We start from the raw sequence: 14,980 nt of genomic DNA, 5'->3' as shown, positions 1-14,980 counted from the left end.
GCTGGAACTTACCAGTCCATGTGTAGAATATCTTACATCTTTGCTATTCCTTACTCACGTTAGTTATTCAGGTGGAATTTCCTCTTGGTACATTTGTTCCTTCTTCCCCACCTCTCCCACCTCCAACATTTTCTGGCCATTATTTCCGACGAAGTGCTGGGCTTGGTCATTTTCCCCACGATCTGCAAACGGATTGCTCTTTCACAGATGGCCACGAATTGAGTTGCCCAAGACCTGGTCATAAGTCATGACTTGCTGAAAAGCAAGGGAGTTTTTCTGAAGTGAAAGGGGCCTTTGGAAGGCACCCAGCAACTTTTGAAACAGCTCCAGCAGCCGAGCTCGTAGGCCCAGTACCTTCCCTGGCAATCTGGTTTCCTGATTTACTACGAGGTAGGGAGCTGTTTATGATGCTTTTGATAGAAAATAAATGGCTCCTAATTCTGCCGTATGATGAAGTTCATATTTGAAATGTTTGAATAGGTTTTTCAGACCATGGTTCTACAATTGGCTATAAAATTTTACAGTCTTGTTCCAAGGATATAAAAGTCTGTGATGGGAGCCTCCACTCCAGGCTACAACTGGAGGAATTCTTCTAAAGGCCAAGGCTACAACTCAGAGACTCTCCATCTTGGCGTTGAAACCAAAAATACACTTAACCGAAGAATCAGTGGATAAAGGCAGATAAGTTTGATCTGAGACTACTTCTAAACTTAAATTTCACATGGAAGGTGAATGCAATATTACTAATGTACACATCCCATGACTTCTAAAATGAAATGCAATCATACCTGTATGACACAACTCATTTGGAAGCCCAGCTCATGTGAGAAGAGACTGTCATATAACTCTTTTTATTGTGCCAGTGGACACAATGAGATACCATCTTAGCAGTGGCCTTTTGGATATTCAGGGGAAATAAGTAATACTGTTTGAAAATATTTGCATCAAAAATATTTAAACTTAAAAATCTAGTAGTTAAAATGGTGCTTTTCTGTTATCTTCAAAATTGACTTAGGTGGAACTCCAACAGGTAAGCCTCTGTTATGAAATGGGATTTCTATTCACTTGCCTCTAGTCACGTAGACATACCCAAACTTACGCTCTGATAGAAAAACAAACATTTGGTTATCTCCTTGTGCATACTTGGGAAAGAGAAAAAAAAAGAAAAAAGCAAAAGATCTGACCTTTTGGTAGTCCCTTTCTCCGTCCTGCGTTCTGGCCAGTGCACAAGTAAATAAAGGCTGGAAACTACAGGCGTGCTCTGCCCTTCTTTCTCATGAACTCGGATTCAGCCAACGCCAGATACGAAACCAGAAACAGAGAGTCTTACTACTCTACTGCGGCGCCTTCCCTGCCTCAGATCCAATTTTTCCAAAGAACTACACCTGAATGTGACTGGTTTGGATTCCAAGAATCCTTTTTAATGACTGTGGTTACGATCCTTTAGGAAAAAGCCAGGAATGAGACCGCTGTCTCTGGTGTGCAGCAAAAGCCAGAAGCCAGAGCTTTCAGAGCGTGGAGTGCCACAGGAGACACCTGAGCCAGGAGCAGGCAAACCAGCAGGCTATTTTAGATGCCACAACTGTCGGTATTCACTTGTCGTTCAAGGACCTAGGGGGGAAAATGCATAGCACAACTGCTGTACTGTCACAATAGCAACAAAACTAAACTGCTCCAAAAGATGATGAGTGTGAGAAGCTGCCAACTGCCGGGAACAACAGGCACACCGTCTCTAGTACGATCTGTGCTTTGCAGTCCCTGCAGAGCAAAACCAGTGGTTCAAATGTCCATTTCCGCCCTGTTCCCACCGCACTTTGCTCAGAGGTCACTCTTCCTACTGTTATTTGTTAACAGGTTTGTTTCTTCTAGTGGCTTGCGAGCTGCTGGAAGGCAGGGACTAGACCTTATTATTTTTATATTCCCAATGCCTGGTACATTGTAGAAACTCAGTAAGTGTTTGTTGAATATACAACTCAGAACGCTGACAAAATAGGACCAAAGTTCTAAGCTGACGGCCAGTATGTTGGCATTATCTGTGACTTTGTCATATCTAAATAGAGATTCTTACTTTAAATCCACATGCTCTAAGTTACTCATTTTTTTTTCATGCACCCCCAAAACATTTTCTAGGCAACTACTCTGTGTCAGCTACCGAGGGGGTTACACAGATGGAAAAAAAAATCTTTTCCCTTCCTTCAGTGAGATTACTGAGTGTGTCAAGAACCACACTCTATATATTCAGAAGTCACTCTAATAAATATTTTTGGGTTTATTTGATAGTTCTGGCTGCCATTTGAAACAGAAAATCAGTTCAACACCTCTGCAGTTAATAGTGACTCATGGCTCCAAACCTCAATTGGCCAATGTTTTAATCATATGGAGACAATTTGAACTTTACCGCCCTCAAGAAACAACGGGAATATCTAATGCAAGAATTAGGAATGCGTATCAGTTTTCACAGTGCAGTGGTCATTAAGAAAGTACACTTTCTTGTTGTCATTAAAGGGACTTTTAGTAGCCAAACTATTATTCTGGGGTGTGGTGAGTCTAAAGACCCCAGTGGCCTCTCTGCCTTTGATCTTTAGAGTTTCTGAAGTTGTGGGATTTTGCATGCTACACTGCTAATCTGGGAAAATGTACAATCACTATAAAAGGAAATTTTTCTATTAGTCCAAGAATAATCGTTTATAGCAAAACCACCTGACAGAAACATGTGGGTGCGTATCACCCTTATGAAGACTGAAGATATTTTTACAACTGAGGATTATTTTCTTCCCTTTATACAAATCCATATGGTGCCTAGGCAGACATCAGTCATCAGCAATGCTGTCTCATTCGACCCCAAGAATAGCATTCAGAAGGTTTGCTCCAAATTCAGAGTTAGTTGGTTTATCTTCCGTAGCCTGATTACTCAAAGTCAGTATCATGTGAACTCAAGTGGAGTCGCATGGCAAGTATAAACATGGTGGCCATGGAATATGGCTTTTCTGCCTTGGACATACTCCGCTTGATCTATACCCCGCTTCCTGCGGTTTTCTCTTCTGGAGTCAAATGTTTCCTTGTCTCTCCAAGGGATAATACTTGCCCCGGTGAACAGTCCATCTGGCTGCTGAGTCTCATAGACCTCAGGGGACACCATGGGTAAGGACTACTGCACCTCATCCATCCATCCATCCATCCAATCATTCATCCAACAGAGAGCAAGTGAGGGATATGTCTACTGGTAATATCTATTGGAGAGTCAGTCTCAAGTAGATGTCTGGTTGTGTGCATGTATGATTCCCATTATAAAAGGGGAGTGGGTGAGCAGAAGCAGCACTATGCTAACGTGGTCTGGCTAAAGAAGATTCGGATGTCTTCTTCTGGGGAGTGACTTTCCTCTGACAAACAGAAGAAAAAAAGTTTCAGATAGACACAGACTCATTTCTGTCCCTGAATCCTGTCCAGAGGCTGCATTTGTTGGTTAAAGGAATTCTAAGCGTGACCAAATAAACCAGTCTAAATGAAGCATTTGGACTAGAGAAGACACTAGTTTGCAAAAGGGGGAAAACCTGAGCACATATATCACAGAGAAGATCCATCCCAACTCCATACCAATCCCTTGGCACAAACCGAAGGAAGGAAGAGTCATTGCTGTCACTTCAATAAGCCAAAATGCACCACAGCCCTTGAAATCCTGGGAAGGGTAGTCAAAGGCGATAGCTGGTACTTCATCCGTCACAGGAGCTGAAGGCATTGCTGGGCTGCTAGAAATGGTTGGGACAATTTATTTCAATGAACCTCAGCCTTGGGGAGTCCAAGCTCTGGGTTGATTTAGTATTGCAGTGAGCAGTAGGAAAAATGATACCAACTAAACAATTACAACCACAACAACAACAATGAACTTTGCTGCATTTATATGAAATCTTTCTATTGTCCCCAAAGCAAAATGATTTTGCCTCCCCTTTGGCACATAGCTTGCAGGCTGCACCTTGGACCTTTGCGAAATCTGTCTTGCGACACTTCACGTACTGTTGATTTAGGTTCAGCCTAATGATGGAGGCTTGAAAGGGAGCACGGTGCAGTAGCAAGATGGAGAGATAGGGAATTAGGAAACCCGAGTTCTAGTGCTATTTTGACAACCAACACGTGCAATCTTTAAGCACAGGCAACATTTTGGGCTGTCACTTCCTTATCTGTAAAATAAAGAGATTAAGCATATGACTTCTTTATACTTCTAAAACTCTATGAGATAGAAGGCATCAAACACGTAACGTGTGTCTTGGGGGAGAAGGAGCAAAGGAAGTCGTGGAAAGTGCCACACTGTGTGCTTTGCCCAGAACTTACAGGAGAACCCAGGAAGCTTTCCTTGAAAGTAACATTTTACTACTCTAGGACCCAGGGCATCCATCTGTCCACATCTTTACCAGCTCTAGGCAGTTTTTACCTTATTGTTGACATGCATGTCTTGCCTTTCCCATGAGCAATAAGCTCCTTGGAAAACGTGACCCATCCAATGGTCTGCCACTCCTAGCTCTGGCTCCATGAACACGTGTTGAATGAATCAACGGTCCCATGAAACGTGCTTGATTAGCTCTTCCCCCCAAATCATTATTATTTCCATTTCAAAGATAAAATTAAGACCCAAACATTTTAATTTATTTATCTCAGTTCACAAAATGGGATTTGAAGCCTCAGTTGCAAAGTATTCACGGTAATGAACTGTTCTTTTAGCAAACCTTCCCAAATATCATTCTGAAGACCTTTGCTTCCCAACCCTAATCTGCTGGTATCAAAAGCCTGCAAAATAATAACAACAGCAATAATAGTAATAATTGAGTTTTATGCCTGAACTAAAAGCATTATCTCATGTAATTCTTAAAACAGCCCTATACAATTTTAGATGAGGCTTGCTGATAGTTAAGTGATAGCTCCACACGGATAGAAACGGAGCCAGGTTTATCTGACTTCAAAATTCATGCTCCAAACCAGTAGTGCATTCAGACTAGTCTGAGTTTGACTACCCACCCGACACAACGTACCCGGCCTAAATTATCTCTGTGTTTCCAGTATAAAACCTAAGCCAATGTGAAGGGAGAAAACCAAAGCTATTCGGGGAAAAGGCAGTGCTTTGGAGTTTTGCAGCTAAAAGGCAATGAATGTTATTTGGAGTTTTTAAATCCTCAGTGTGAATGTTTATTTTTAGCCACTTAATGGCTGAGTGAAGTTAGGAAATTTACTGGACCTCAGAGAGCCTCAGTTCTTTGTCGGTAAAATGTGAACAATGGCACTTACCCCAAGAAGGTGTTGTGAAACTTAATGAGATGCTGTGTGTTAAAATACCCGGAGCGTATAGTAAGTGCTCAATAAATCCTCCGTTGCCCCCTTTCCCCAACTCTCTCTTTCAGCAAAAGAAATGCCTTCCCAAACAAGTTCCACAACCATAGGAGAAGGAAGGAGGCGTTTGCAGGAATACCTTGGCATCTTCTAATAAGGAGAAGTTCACTCCTGCTCAGCTTAGGTCCCAAATAAAACATTTTGCCTCCCTAGAAATTTTCAGAGCCTGCCAAGGCCCCAGCAATCCTAAAAGCTATTTGCTGTCAACACTTCCATTAAGTTGAACAGGAGAGAGGTTGCTTGTCTTACCATTAACAGGATTATTTTCTGAGGTTTTTATTTGGGTACTTGGTGGCCCAGAATTTAAAATTATGACCCCATCCCATGATGATACTTAAACTGAATAAAGTCAGAAGTATTCTTTCTCATATATTTTTCTTTCATCCTTTATTTATTTATTTATTTATTAAATGGGGCCAGTGGTTCTGTAACAATAGTGACCTCTATTGGGGCATTCATTCATTCACTGGCCAAACGCTAAGCATCATGATTCAGGTACCATGTAACACACCAGAGACATAAAGATGAAAATAATCATTCCTTAAAGAGCTCACAGCACAGCAGAGGAGAAAAGAGCCTGAAAGGAGAATTCCAGTGCAGCATGGCGCTGAATAGGAACCCCATGCCCACAGGCTCTGACTCTCCAGGGTACCAGCCATCCTACGGCCTTGAGCCATCCAATAAGTAATTACTGATGTTTGAGACCATCCAGTTCCAAATACAAAGGTATGTGGCATGAGGTATGCCCTCAGGGACACTTCCTTCTTGGCGGAAGTCATTTGGCTCAAACTAGAGCAAATGCAAAGAGAGGAAAGAGATGTATTTCTTCTCTTTGTCTTGAGCATACAGAGCCTCGGTGTTGGGTGGTACCACCCTGGTCCAGCTCCGTATCTGATACACAACTCCTCCTAATTGCATGCCACCCGTCCCCTCCTCCAGTACCAGCTTCACTCACATGCTGACCCATTCCATTAGGGACAACTTCTCGTGTTAGGAAAGTCTTCATTAAGCCCAATGTACTGCCCTATTGAGCAGAGACTTTTCCATTTTGTTCCCCATGGACCCCCATTAAGTCTGATGAAGACTAATGACTCCTTCTCAGAATAATGTTTTTTGTCTTTCTTTCTTTAATAGGGACGGATCTCACTATGTTGCCTAGGCTTGTCTCAAAATCCTAGGCTCAAGCAGTCCTCCTGCCCCGGCCTCCCAAAGTGCTAGGATTACAGGTGTGAGCCACTACACCCAGCCTATTTTTTGTTTGTTTGTTTGTTTTTTTTGTCTTTTTTTTTCAAGACAGGGTCTCTCTCTGTCACCCAGGCTGGAATGCAGTAGCATGATCATAGCTCACTACAGCCTCCAATTTCCAGGCCCAAGTGATCCTCCTGCCTCAGCCTCCTGAGTAGCTGGGACTACAGGTGCACACAATGATACTCGGTTAAATTTTTAATTTTTTGGAGAGATGGGGTCTTGCTATGTTGCCTAGGCTGGTCTCAAACTCCTGGTCTCAAGCAATTCTCCTGCCTCAGCTTCCCAAAGGGCTGGGATTACATGTGTGAGCCACTGTGCCTGGCCAGAATAGTATTTTTAAATCCAGAAGGTATATGATATTACAAAGGAAACTATTTATATATAAGCTATCTACATGTATATGTGGTGTCTATATATATGACAAAAGTATGATATACAATTTTATGGTCTTCTTTATAATGTACTAAATAATAAAATCTAGAAGCAGGTATCTAACTTCCATAATTTTGAAGTAGTGATAAATGTAAGTGATATCTTGAGACATCTATATCAACTGTAATGTGATGGGAAAATAGCTTTGACTTTCATTGGTGACAAAGCCACGGTTCTGCTAATACTACTGCGGTTTGTTACTCACATTCATAACTAAAGGAAATGTGACATTTCAGTTACAGGTTAGTGGAAATCAAGATCCAATTTATTCCCATGCAATTTCACAGATTCCCCTGAATTCTCAAAGACCCCCAAAGTAAAGAAGTCTTATTATAGAGAATTTTTAAAACCTGCCCTCTGAAAACCACATAGAGCAAATTAATTCTCTTAAACTCTCCTGTTTCTTCTAAATTAAATCTTCTAATCCAGAAATGACAGAATTTTCAGTAATCTTATCACTTTCCTTTGCATAAGCAAGAATTTGTTAATTTCCAAACTACAGCAATGATCCCAGAAAGTCAGCGTGCATTCCAAATTGTCACCACCATCTCGCATAATCCCGGGGGAAGTAAGGGTAAACACACAGGAACACCTTGGCATCCGCTCTAATAATGAGGAAGTTTTCTTTCACTTGAGGAAAAAAATTGTCAAAATGGTTGATCTAATATTATAAAGTCTAAGCAGTAAGTTTTTTCTTAAAGAGAATTAATTGATTTTTAATGACAGTTTGATTTTCTCACTGAAACAATCATTTTGAACATTTCGGGACCCGTAACACAAGGAAATATGAAGAAAAAAAAAACTCCCAGGACAAAAGGCCAGAGTTTATTATTTGTTTAGCCTGTGATAGATGTGTGTGTTTAAAGTTTCTGAACCTCTGAAACAAATTGATGTTTCTTGTCTGCTTCCTCCAAAGTTTATATTCTCTGAGTGTGTAGAAGTGAGATACCTTAAGTGAATTTTCCGGATTATTTGTCAGGTTGAAGTCTTGAATATGTATGTCTGAAACGACACATTTTTGTGTCATTCTAAAATGTTCAAAAGGAGCAATGAAGGGTGGTCTCTGTAGGCCAGAAGATGTGGCCACCCAGACATTGAGCAAGCCCTCAGCAGAGGGGTTAAAATTGACACAGGTCTATTTTGCTCTCCAGTGGTTAGGCTTGAGGGTGAATATTTTTCATCTGTTTCTAGTCTACCAGGTAGATTATAAACATCTGATCAAATACACTCCTATGGATAAGAACCCAAATCAATCAATATTCAGCCAGTCAAGACTGAAATCATATATATAATTTCAACCATTTAGTGATGGGCTGGCTAATGCTATAGAAAAATGTTTGTTATTGTTTTTGCATATATGAGTAAGTGGCTTATACAGGAATTAAATGCAAGAATGTATGTGCAAATATAATGTAAAGGACTATACTAGTAAAAACAACTATAATTTTTTTTGTTATTATTATTGTTACAATACAAAGAATAGGCTCAATAGATATGTGTGGAATTTGAATGCATGCCTGTATAATTGACTCAATGATGGGTTATATTCTTACCTATCAAATGTTACGGTTCTAACCAATTCTCGTAATCAATAAAACTTACTGAAGATAAACTCCCAGGGTTATGGTGAAGATTGAATTAGATAATATACAGGAATGTGTCTACTATAATCTGATACATGGCATGCATTCGACAAATGTTAGAGAATCTTAAATTTTAAAATGATTAATAAGGGAAAATTCAAGGTCGCTTAAAAATTTGATGAAATTTAGATTCCTAGCAAAGTCAATTGACAGGGAAATCTCATTACAGTGCAGCTGGACTTTTATTAACCATAAGTACAATGTCACACATCTATCCATTTTCCCAAAACGCGGCTACTATAATTAGAAAATATAATGCATTATCCAGGGTTCGTGTTATAACTGCATCAAAGCAGAGGGAGCCGGCTGGTTTTCCATAGGTGATAAGATTAGCTTCCTTCCAGCCTTTAAAGTCCCAGCTGTAGAGCCAGGTTGAATAATATTTTCAATGCAGACAATATTTGTACTAGACAGAGTCAACTTAGCATTTCATATGAGCTACTCAAGTGTTCCCCTGCTCAGTGTGCTCTCTTTCTCCTTCTCTCACTGTTTAAATAAATTATAGGAGAGGAGAATTTTAGCTTGGAACTGCTACTAATCCATAACATGAAAGTCGTGTTTGGGAATATTTGTGTTCTTGGCCTCACATCCTTTAAAAACTCTCCATCAAGAGAACTTTTTTATAAGTCTTGTATTTCCTTTGTTTTTAAATCCCTTGCATTCGTAACTCAGACATCGTTTCTTAATGAAACATACTCCCCAACATCTGTTGGAATACCATAATCTGACCCTATTTTACAGCTCAATCAGGTAAGTACCTTCAAAGAGATTTTCCCTTCAGTCATTAGACTTTTATTTTTAATTGGAAAGTAATCTAGAAAAGGAAGAGGGAACCTGGAGTTTCTCTATCTGAAAAGAGCTGGGAAGTGTTACATTAAAAACTGCAAAATAGGCCAGGCATGGTAGCTCACGCCTGTAATCCCAGCATTTTTGGAGGCCCAGGTGGGAGGATTGCTTGAGGTCAGGAGCTCAAGACCAGCCTGGGCAACATTGTGAGACCCTAGCTCTACAAAAAAATTAAAACTTTAGCCAGGTGTGGTGGTGTGTGCCTGTAGTCCTAGCTCCTAGGGAGGCTGAGGCAAGAGGATCACTTGAGCCCAGGAGTTTGAGGCTACAGTGAGCTATGATGACGATGCCACTGCACTCTAGCCTGGGTGACAGAGAGAGACTCTGTCTCTAAAAAAAACAACAAACAACAACAATGACAAAAAACCCTGCAAAATAGCAGTGGAGTCTCTTGGTCTTAGACTTTAGGACCTCTTTCTCTCATTTGTTAATATCCCACTACCATGACATTGTGTTTGGTTCCAATGGTGACCCTGGACGAATCTCTCACATTCATCCAAGCTTTCTCAGCATGGGAGCACGGCATAGTTCTAGACAGCAGATAGGAGTGCAGTAGAAGCTAATCTGGCTGAAAATGGAGGAGACACACAGTGACCTCCCTTTTTCTTTTCTTCCCAGACACCAAGGAATCCTAACTTTGTCCTTGAAAAAACCCTTTGCTTTGAGCACACCTCCCAGCCGAGTTCAGCGGCACCAGCGAGAAGTCGAGATCAGAGCTTTCAAGGTCTCATTCATGCACAGAAGCTGCTGAGCCCGTGGTGGGCAGCCTCCTGAGCCTCTTAAAATCTACCACTCCCTAAAACCTCAGAATCATTCTTTCTTAACACAAATATCTTGGTGTCCCTCACCTCAACGCATCCATCCCAGCCCAACATCCTTTCACCTTCTCCTCTCTTAGGAGGAACCACAGCCTATTAGCCATGAGTGTTAAGAAGGCTGGACTAGGGTTAGGATGGGCTAAGGTTAACCATCTCTGAGCTTCTGAGAGGCAGATGCCTAATTCTTATTTTTTTTTAGCACGTTTTAGACTCTGGATACCGCTAAGTAAAGCTATTCCAGCTCTTCTGTTTTGAAACCAAATTTGCTAGAATTCTGGAGGTACTATTGATTATCAGCGTACAAAATGGATCCTTGTGGCCCTGAACTTGCCTTTGAGACATGCTTAAAATACAGGCTGGATCTACTGACAAAGCAGTTCATAAATACTTCCCCTGGACAACCAACTCAAGGAACCTCATTCTCTCTTTGCTTCTTTTCCTTGTATTCTGTTTCCCTTTCTCTCACCTATATCCCAACAGAGTAAACATGTAGATTGTTTGAATAGGTTCAAAGAGTGAAGCTAATTAAAAGAAAGGGAAGTTGAGTTCACTGTTTAATATGCTGCTACTTTTCCAATTTTGCCAGGCAGCATCAACTCTGGAAGCAAAAACAGAAATAAATCCTTCTAGATGGAGTATCTTTAATTAAAACTCTAGACTCTGCTTTCCAAAGAGAGGAGGGTACGAAAGGTTGAAGGGACTTTTTTTTTTTTTCTTTTTTTGCCATTTGGAAGAGTCTTCCTCAGGGTCAAGAGAAGGCATCACATTTTAGAGTTTGCATGCTGCCCTCTCCTGGCCTGCGTGCACAGGAGTGTTACCGTACATCAAATCTATGTATTTGAATCCCACACCTGTGTGTGATATACCTATGAACACATGAGTGTTTGTTTAAAATATTCAGGACGTCTCATCAGAAGTTTACACTTGAAGTTAATTTGAGGACACAAATTCATTCCTTTGGCACCTGGATTTATATTTAAGGACGTCAATCTTTATACCATCTAATTTCATAGCCCTGTTGCGTCGACCCTCTCGCTCTCCAGCCTCTGAAATTCCATGTGGCACTAGGACCCTGTTTTGCAAATCAGTGCTCCACCACAGGCTGGGACCTGTCCACCTGCTCTCCATTCAAAGACATCCTCCCAACTAGAAGTGATGGCAACGTGAAATCTGCTGAAGTCATTGGTCAATGTTGGGTCTGAGGACCGTATTTTAGTCTTACGTGTGATCACAATGAATTCTACACATTATTAGGCCAGCATGTATAATTTACAGAAACAAAAGAACAATGTGGCAGGAAGAGAAGCTGCTAATCAAAGAAGTAGATGGCAACACAGGTGACATTTATAATTGCACACCTTCTCCTGCAAAACATTTGGTTTTGTTTGCTAGTCCCTCGTGTGACTTGTCTTAAACCCAAGGCTGGGCATGTTTTCCTTGGTTGAAATAATTCATTATTTTTCTCCTAAATACTTAAAGGACCCTGATAGTGAGAACGTGCCTACAAGGTGGTGCAATTGCTGTAGCAACACTAGAATAAAAGTGTGCCTGGCCTAATCTGTTGTGTGCTCCTGCCTCGACAGTGTGTCAATGTTTGTCCTTGACACAGGCAAGCCAGTCCTCTCCCTATCAATAAGAACTCAGAGGCCAATACCATTCCTTTGCATTAGAAGAAGAGGGCTAAGGAAGAGGTGTTTACTTTAAAGAGATTTAAAGGCATGTCTCTTGTTTAAACTTTACCAAACTTACAACTTGCGGGTATCTAAAGCTCTGGCTGGGTCTGCTAAGATGTGTAGAGAGTGAGCATTTGATTACCTCTCAGTGAAGAATGATAGCATAAAACAATGAATAATCAAAGCATTATTTATATGTATATTTGACAAGTCACCAGTGTCTCCTAGTCTAACAAAGTGAATAAATTTAGTCTTGTATACTCACTCACTTGCTACCAACACGTCCAACATTGCTTTAGAGTTTGAATGATGAGAGGGAAATGGGTCCCAATGTATTGCAGCTATTATATTTACAGAAGATTGACAAATGCTCATAATCATGCAAAACCACACTTTTAACCACTAATAGAATTTAATTGGATCGATTAATTTGTATTTATTTGAATAGGTAAATTCTTTAGGACCCGTTTCCTTTGTGATGTAAAAGGAGAAAAATATTCATCTATAAAATCAAAATGCTCTCTCCTAAATATAATATTCACTTGACATGTCTACCCTTAGACGCAATTTCAGAAATACCCTGTTAAATCATTCAGATCAATGGGCAAAATGTGTAGCTTTTGTGACTCCATGATAGAGCTAAGCATGCATTTCCCTTAATGACAGAAAGAGCATGTTCATCTGATGAAAAAAAACAGGTCAATATAAATTCTCCATTGTAATATACACAATAAATGTCTTTCTTATAACTTCCTTATCTTCCTTGGTCAGGCACATGTCTTGGGACAAGGACTACCCTGAAAACCAGGCACCACTGAATGGTGAGTTGATTGTGAATTATCAGTGGATGGTTTGGATATAATCTACTAAGAATCCACTGAGAAGAGTGCTATTTAGAGTTAAGGTGACATATTTGATTGTTCCTGCACCTGCTGCAGTGCCATTCTCCTGCTCAACTGCTGTCTCCCCAACGTGTATATGTGCTTTTTATAGGGGTTCAGAGCGCTTGAACCCCAATACTTGAGGATTGCCCAAATCAAGACCAATCTTTTAACTACGCCTTCCTGCAGTCCCCTCTGGCTTTTCTGGAGAAAGACTGAACTCAATTAAGCCATGTTAATGTAATCACAGGTAATCAACAGGGGGTAAAAGTTATATGACCATGTTCAAAATTCCAAATCAAACATGATAAAAATCCCAGGGAAATAGATATTTTTAAACGAAACCTGCACCTCCAAATAAAAGGAATAAAGAAAGGAAAAGAAAGATAGGCAGAAATCGACCCATTAAGGTCAAATAAAATCAAACCAAAACTTGCTATTTACTTGCGAGTATCGTATTTACTATATGGTTTCAATTTGTGACTTTTTAATGTAGTAATACGTGAGATCCTAGAACTCATCCTGCCTGCGGTGTACAATACAAATGCATTTTAAAACTCTTAAGACAATGGTAGAAATAAATCAGGTACGCAGGAAGGATCATGGGCAATCGCATTTTAAAATACCTATCTCCCTTCTCTCTTTTCTCCTTCAACCATAGCATAGCGGTCCGGTGATATTTCACTCACGAGGTTAATCCACTTTGGCCCTATGCTGTAAAAATCAAAACCATGCCCAAGACCACTGTGGTTCCTCTTCCTCTAAGGAAGGATATCAACCTAAGAGGCAGGTGGGGAATGTTCAGAGACTGCTTTCTAACCCTTAGATGATACTGGACTCGCCATAGGTCATAATTATAATGGAGATTACCAAGAGGTATTTATAGGTTGCATGACAACATGCAGGTATCGATGTTGAGAGAGAAAAAGAGAGAGAGCGAGAGAGATCACGGTCAAGTTTGAAGGTCCTCGTTTTACGCCCACGCATAATTCAATAGGTGAATAAACCTTGTGGCTGCAACACACGGGCTAACAGTTGTAATTATCGGAGGTGAATCAGGCAAGACGTTCCCCCAGGGCTTCCCACCCCGACCAACCGCGGAGCAAACAACGTCACCGCATTCTAAGTGCCGGTGAAGGTGGAAATCAGAAACCAAACCGTGTCCGTGCCGGGTGGGTCGTGACAAGCCGCGTACCTGCAATGACGCGATGGAAGTCGCCGCCGCCGCCTCCTCCTCCTCCTCGGGTCCCTTGTCGCTTTCTCTCTCCCTCTCGCTCGCTTTGCCCTGAGTCCTACAGTCCAGGGCACGGTCTAAGTTTGATCTCCCGCCGCCGCTGCCGGTTTGACCGCAGCCGGGGTCCCGCAGACGCCCATCCGAGAGCGCAGGGCCGGCGAGAGCGCGCCCCGCCGCGCGGTGCCCGCCCGGCTGGCTGCAGATGTGCACGGAGCCCCGCGTCTGAGCTCTGACTCCTCTCGGCGCTGCATGGGGATATTATCACCGTCTGGGATTTCTATTGGCTCCGGACACCAAACAAATCACACCAGCCACCGCCGCCCCCCTTCTCTGTTTCACTCAGCGCTTGTTTCTCATCTAACCCACAAACATCGCAGCCACACACACTTCAGTCGCTTGCGATGTTTCTCTTTTCCTCCTTCCAGTCTGTGGATTTACAACCTTGTGGTCAGCTCTTAACATTTTTTTTAGCAGACTTCCAATCCAAACCTTCTTGTTTATGTAGAGAAATTCTCCGTCCCCTCAACCCGCAAAAACCACTCATTCCCTTCAGATCTTCTTCCTCCTTTTGTTGATGGGGTTTGCAATGTGAAGAATGTAGAAAGCCTGTGTGTGATATGTCCAGACATTCACACACACACACACACACACACACACGCTCGCACGCACACACACATACACACGCACACACCCCAGGCTCCCTTTTGTTTTGAATCACTGAGACCAGTGAAATTAAAAGCAAGCTGAGCCTCATAACCTAAGTGAGAGCTTAACTAATAAAATCTTGAATGAATTCAGTGCAAAACGCTTATTGCTTCAGTTTGTTTTC

At 41.5% G+C, this 14,980-nt stretch overlaps 1 protein-coding gene across 1 annotated transcript in view; it reads right to left on the bottom strand.

Moving 5' to 3' along the window:
* GREM2 (gremlin 2, DAN family BMP antagonist) overlaps positions 1–14,407 on the bottom strand; it is an 87,291-nt gene extending 72,884 nt beyond the window's left edge. Inside the window, exon 1 of the mRNA XM_069484676.1 lies at positions 14,113–14,407. The gene's annotated coding sequence lies outside the window, so the exon portion shown is untranslated. The remainder of the gene's footprint in view (positions 1–14,112) is intronic.
* Positions 14,408–14,980: the final 573 nt, after the last annotated feature.

The sequence above is a fragment of the Eulemur rufifrons genome, chromosome 11 (genome assembly GCF_041146395.1).
Source record: "Eulemur rufifrons isolate Redbay chromosome 11, OSU_ERuf_1, whole genome shotgun sequence".
Taxonomy (NCBI): domain Eukaryota; kingdom Metazoa; phylum Chordata; class Mammalia; order Primates; family Lemuridae; genus Eulemur; species Eulemur rufifrons.
The sequence above is the reverse complement of the archived record's forward strand: the minus strand, read 5'-3'. Positions and strand labels throughout refer to the sequence as shown.